The 6367-nt window shown below is 41.6% G+C and overlaps 1 pseudogene; it reads right to left on the bottom strand.

Moving 5' to 3' along the window:
* Positions 1 to 2738: 2738 nt before the first annotated feature.
* LOC108542229 (G patch domain-containing protein 11-like) lies at positions 2739 to 3879 on the bottom strand (annotated as a pseudogene).
* Between the last annotated feature and the right edge of the window lie 2488 nt (positions 3880 to 6367).

Here is a 6367-nt window from a genome sequence, read left to right as displayed (position 1 = left end):
TCTCAGCTCACTGCAAGCTCCGCCTCCCGGGTTCACGCCATTCTCCTGTCTCAGCCTCCCGAGTAGCTGGGACTACAGGCGCCCGCCTCGTCGCCCGGCTAGTTTTTTGTATTTTTTAGTAGAGACGGGGTTTCACTGTATTAGCCAGGATGGTCTCGATCTCCTGACCTCATGATCCGCCCGTCTCGGCCTCCCAAAGTGCTGGGATTACAGGCTTGAGCCACCGCACCCGGCCTTATATTTTTTTTTTTGAGACAGGGTCTTGCTCTGTCACCCAGGCTGGAGTGCAACAGCATGATCTCAGCTCACTGCAACCTCTGCCTCCCAGGTTCAAGCAATTCTCATGCCTCAGCCTTCTGAGTAGATGGATTACAGGTGCGTGCTGCCACGCCTGGCTAATTTTTGTATTTTTAGTAGAGAGGGGGTTTCACCATGTTGGACATGCTGGTCTCGAACTGCTGGCTTCAAGTGATCTGCGTGCCTTGGCCTCCTCAAGTGCCAGGATTATAGGAGTGAGCCACTGTGCTTGGCCAATTTTATAATTTTTTATAATAAAAAAATTAAACAGTAGCATCCAACCATATATACTTAAATATTATATATATATTTACATTCATAAAAATAATTATTAGTTTTCTGGATGAAGAACTGAGGCTCCAGAGTTAACTACATCAGTGGCTCAAGCTAGGCTGCATTTTAGAATCAAGGGCAGTGATGTCCAAGTCACAGTGACCAGTGGCATCAGAATCTCTTGCGGTGGGATCCTTTTATTACTATTTTGTAAAGGTCCCCAAGTTAAACTTGAAAAGTGAATTAGGTGATATTAGGTCAGAGATTAATACAAGTTATACTACTGATTATCTTACCCTAGCAAGTATAGGTTAGTTTTTGTGATTTTCTTATGGATGCTGTTTCTAATAAAAGAAGAGGTTGATCTCTTGCTCGATGCAACTAAAAGGTGAGCTATAAAATCACACAGGTGATCACAACTCTACCCAAAGAACAGTGGCGCACCATACTTAATCTCAGCGCTAGTTCTTATCCTCAGGTGCTTGTCATTCATTCTTGGGACTTCAAAATAAATATATAGATATCCAGCAACCGCCTTAGACTAGATAAGTCAAAATCATTCATAAGGAGAGATACCTGAGCATATGAACTTTTAAAAAGGTTCATGATTTTGATGCCTCACCCTGGATGGAACTCTCTCATAGTGTGCCACACGGTATGTCCTTAGCTGTATTCAGTAAAATTACAGGGAAGCAGATTCCAGTTTAAGAGAAGACAATGAAAATAATTTAGAGCTACCAAGTAAGAATGGTTTTTTTTTTGTTGTTGTTTTTTAAAAATATGGAATGCTTCACGAATTTGCATGTCATCCTTGCGCAGGGGCCATGCTAATCTTCTCTGTATCGTTCCAATTTTAGTATATGTGCTGCCGAAGCGAGCACTGTTTTGTTTTTTTGTTTTGTTTTTTTTTTGAGATGGAGTCTTGCTCTGTTGCTAGGCAGGAGTGCAGTGGCACGATTTTGGCTCACTGCAACCTCCGTCTACCCGGTTCAAGCGATTCTCCTGCCTCAGCCTCCCAATTAGCTGGGACTACAGGCATGAGCCACCATGCCCAGCTAATTTTTGTATTTTTTAGTAGAGATGGGGTTTCATCATGTTGGCCAAGATGGTCTTGATCTGTTGACCTCGTGATCTGCCCACCTCTGTCTCCAAAAGTACTGGGATTGTAGGTGTGAGCCAGTACACCCTGCCTGGAATGGTTTTAAAGCAGTGAGCTCTCTGTGGCTGGAAGAATAAAAGCAAAGGTTGAATTATCACTCGCTGGGAATGCTATCAAGGGGTTTCAGTAAGTACTTGGATCACATGATATTTGAATTTCCTCACAATTCTTAAGTTTCTATAGCTAAAACTTCCAACAGATCACAGTTAGTGGATCACATTGTCATGAAAACTCATGATTTTACCAGAAATTATCACAGTTATTTTGTCTGTAAAATGGATTAGAGTTTCGTAGTACTGGTGGAACATTGCCTCTGACATCAGTCTTACTGAGGGGAATACGTTTCCCCTCCTCTTCATGCTTGGATGGAGGGAAGGGAAATTCTCCTTGCTCCTTCAAAGCGAGAAGTGTAGGAAAAAGCTCTCTGTACCCTAATTCATTCCTTCCCAACAGAGAACTGTCTCATCCCATGGGTGATACAAGAAGGAACTGAGCATGTGTGGTCCAGCCCTTGGTGGACCTTGAAAGCTAACTGGTCTCAGAATGCAAAGATGGGCTCTGCCCCAACAAGGCAGAGGCTCGCAGTTCTTTCCAATCAGGGAGAAATATTAGTGTCTGGAGAAAAATTCAGCCTTCTCTATTTCAGCTTATTCACTGATAAAGTGGGTATTTTTCTCTTCCTCTGACTCCGATTTCTTATTACTCAACTTGTTACAAAGTGAAGAGGGGAATAAGAGAGTTACCTGTTGGTATCCTTAAACCCCTCACCTATCACAATACAGCAGTAAACTGTAACTGTCCATCTCTATGATACTTGGGTTCTGAAAGGTATTGCATTATTTTTTTCAAGTCAGTGAACTCTCATATTCTAAAGAATAAAAAGAACAAGACATTATATAAAATCCCTCTTTCTTTACTGGCATAAAAAATTTGGGATTTCTAACTGCTGAATTGTCTGTCCCTAAGAAATAATAACATTTTTCAAGTTTCCAGTTTATTGGGAATAATCTTAGTCATGACCTGCAGAAGTTGGTCCTGGACAATCTGGAGATGGGTCTTCTTTATCTTTGTAGGCTGTTCCAAACCAAATACAATACAGAAATTCTTCTCTCTCTCTTTTTTTTTTTTTTGAGACGGAGTCTCGTTCTATCGCCCGGGCTGGAGTGCAGTGGCCGAATCTCAGCTCACTGCAAGCTCCGCCTCCCGGGTTCACGCCATTCTCCTGCCTCAGCCTCCCGAGTACCTGGGACTACAGGCGCCTGCCACCTCGCCCGGCTAGTTTTTTGTATTTTTTAGTAGAGACGGGGTTTCACTGTGTTAGCCAGGATGGTCTCGATCTCCTGACCTCGTGATCCGCCAGTCTCGGCCTCCTAAAGTGCTGGGATTACAGGCTTGAGCCACCGCGCCCGGCCAGAAATTCTTCTCTTAAATAACTAGTCAATATTTGTAATTTTTCCAGTACACTTAAATCTTCACTCTTATATTCATCTTCATCCCATTCTTTTTCTTCTTCTTCTTCTTCTTCAGTCTCTTCTTCAAGCCTCAACCAACCGTGCTTCCCTGGGAACCTGAATATTTTTCTGGGTGTCCAATTGTTGACAGATTCACTGGCTTCTTCTGAGATCTTCTTCTAGCTTCGTTTCATCTTGCCTATTTTTAAGTTGCATTCGAAACTGTTCTGCAGCTTTTTCTTCAGCTTGGTTATTCATGTGAATCCTTTTTCTGTAGCTTTCTAATTTTTCCTCTGCTTTCCGTTTTAATGATGCCTCATGACCAAATGCCACTTTTCCCTGTTTTGATATTGAGAGGAATCGGTTCAACAATACCACCCCCACTCTCACCAAGTGCCTGACCACTTTTATAGCCCATCTTTTGGAGCAAGGCAAACCCTTTGTTTTCACAGCCTAGCGCATTCTTCAACCTATTGTCACGTCTTTCTTGTTCTTCTTTTAAACTCTTCTGCCTGAATTTCAAATTAGCTTCCTGTTGCTTTTCTTCTTTTCAATGGGCTTCTCAGATTTGCCTTAGCATTTGCAAGCCTGGTCTGATATGCTCTTGGACATTAATGAAGGAATCAGACATTAGTCCTCTTCTTCTGCCATGTTCAACTTCATATGGCTACAGTATCTGACAGCTCTCTACTCGCCCTGGTTCAGCTCCGGGGAGTGTGTGCTGGGCATGCACCCACCGACCAGTGTCGGACTTTCGGGCCTCGGCTCCCTACCATTTTTATCATTTCTTAAATTCTCAGAATTGGAGAACTAGGTGTGGTGGATGTTTTCTCTTTGTCCCTCCAACCTACGCTATGTTCCCTCCTTCCACTCTGCTCTATGTCCTGGGAGGCTGACCTGTCTGAACCTTATCAGTGGGCTCCCTTGTCGTTTGGCACCTGATTGGGTTCAGCTCATGGGGAGCCCAGACTGTGAAGTCAGGGCATTAATTTTCCACTTTACCCTTTACCTATAGGTCTCAGCTTCTAATAGGATGTCCTCTCTCTGGAATCTATGCCTCATCTCCATCTCTGCACCCCCTTCTCCTCCTTCCCTCTCTGTGTCTCCCTCAACCCCCAACATGCTTCATCCTTATTTTGCCCCTTTAGGACTTTGGTAATTGTCTTTCCTTACACTCTCCTTACACTTTTATAACTAGTATCTTTTAAAAATTCTCCTTAAATTACTTAACCTGAGTATGTATCTCTTTCCTACCTGGACCCCAACCCATATTTTAGGTCAGTGGTTTTAAACTGGGGGTGATTGTATCCCCCAGGAAACATTTGGTAATGTCTAGAAACATTGTTTTGTTTTGTTTGTTTTAAATTTTATTTTAGGTTCAGGGGTACATGGGCAGGTAAACTGCATGTTGGATGGGTTTGGTACACAGATCATTTTATCACTTAGGTAATAAGAATATTATACAATAGGTAGTTTTTCAGTCCTCTCCCTCCTTCCACCCTTCACCCTCAAGCAAGCCCTGGTGTCTCCTGTTCCCTTTTTTGTGTCCATATGTGCTCACTGTTTAGCTCCCACTTATAAGAGAGAACATATGGTATTTTGTTTTCTATTCCTGTTAGTTCACTTAGTATAATGACTTCCAGCTCCACCTATGTTGCTGCAAAGGGCATAATCTTGTTCTTTTTTATGGCTGCATGGTGTTCCATGGTGTATATGTGCCACATTTTCTTTATCTAGCCTACTATTGATAGGCACCTAAGTTGATTCCGTATCTTTGCTATTTTGAACAGTGCTGCAATGATCATATGAGTGCAATTGTCTTTATGGTAGAATGATTTATATTCCTTTTGATATATAACCAATACTGGGATTGCTGGGGTGGAATGGTAATTCTGCTTTGAGTTCTTTGAGAAATCACAAAACTGCTTTCCACAGTGGCTGAACTACTTTGCACTCCTACCGGTAGTGTATAAGCATTCCTTTTTTTCCAAAATCTTGCCAGCATCTATTATTTTTTTGACTTTTTAATACTAATCATTCTGACTGGTGTGAGCTAGTATCTCATTGCGGTTTTGATTTGCGTTTCTTTAATGATTAGTGATGTTGAACATTTTTTCATGTGCTTGTTGGACACATGTATGTTATCTTTTGTGAAGTGTCTGTTCATGTAGAGACCCTGTTGATGGTCACAACTGGAGGTGGTTTGGGGATGTTTGCTACTGGCATCTAGTGGGTAGAGGGCAGGGATGCTACTAAATCCTGCAATGCACAGAACAGTCCCCTACAACAGACAGTTATCCAGCCCAAATGTCAGTGATGCTGAGGTTGAGAAACCCCACTTTAGATGTTCACTCACATCTGCTATCACATCACAACCATAAAATCAACACATGTTTACAAACTGCATATAAATAAGAACCACTGAAATTCAAAGTTACAATGTTAACTGAAAGTTAAGGATGGAGTTATTTTGCTGAAATTAAATTGCTGCTCACGATACAAGTGTGGCCCTGACTGCTTTGGTGCTGGTTGTTTTTCATTTTGTTGTATCTAAACTCCGTAAGCTGGAGGATAAATTACTTCTCTTAGTATGTCTGTCTACAAAAGCTACCAGAAAAGTATAAAATGGTTGTTCCTAGGGCATGCAGCAGGATTTTGTTGGCTTTTACTTTGCACCAATATAATTTTTATCTAAAGTCTACCATTATTATTTTTCTCATTAACCCACATCAATTGAAGCTATGTTCATTGGTGCCAATATGTTCATAAATGCAACTGCAAAGGACATGGGGTCCTATAGTCCTATGGCAATACTTAGTCCTTCAGATATTTTTTAAGCTATCATAAAAATTAAGGCAGGATATTTAAATAAAATATGGAAGACTCACAGAAACTTTAGAATCAATCCTTGGAGTCCTGTGAGAAAAACACTGTTCTGGTGTTTGATGGAAAACTGGAGTAGCCCCTAGTTTCTCCCCACGGTTGGTGATGGAAATGCGGAAAGCTTCCACTGTGGACAGAAGGTTTTGATAATGGGCAAATAGAGCTTTCTTCTTGGCTGTAATTTTTTTTAATGCCTCAAAGATAAAGAAAGCTCTTTCTAATAAAATCTTTATCCCCAAGCAGTACACAGCGGGGGGTTCTTACGTATTTCAATCAACATGTTTTCCTTTCTCAGCTATGGCTT

Source organism: Rhinopithecus bieti, unplaced genomic scaffold (genome assembly GCF_001698545.2).
Source record: "Rhinopithecus bieti isolate Rb0 unplaced genomic scaffold, ASM169854v2 scaffold_21542, whole genome shotgun sequence".
Taxonomy (NCBI): Eukaryota; Metazoa; Chordata; class Mammalia; order Primates; family Cercopithecidae; genus Rhinopithecus; species Rhinopithecus bieti.
The sequence above is the reverse complement of the archived record's forward strand: the minus strand, read 5'-3'. Positions and strand labels throughout refer to the sequence as shown.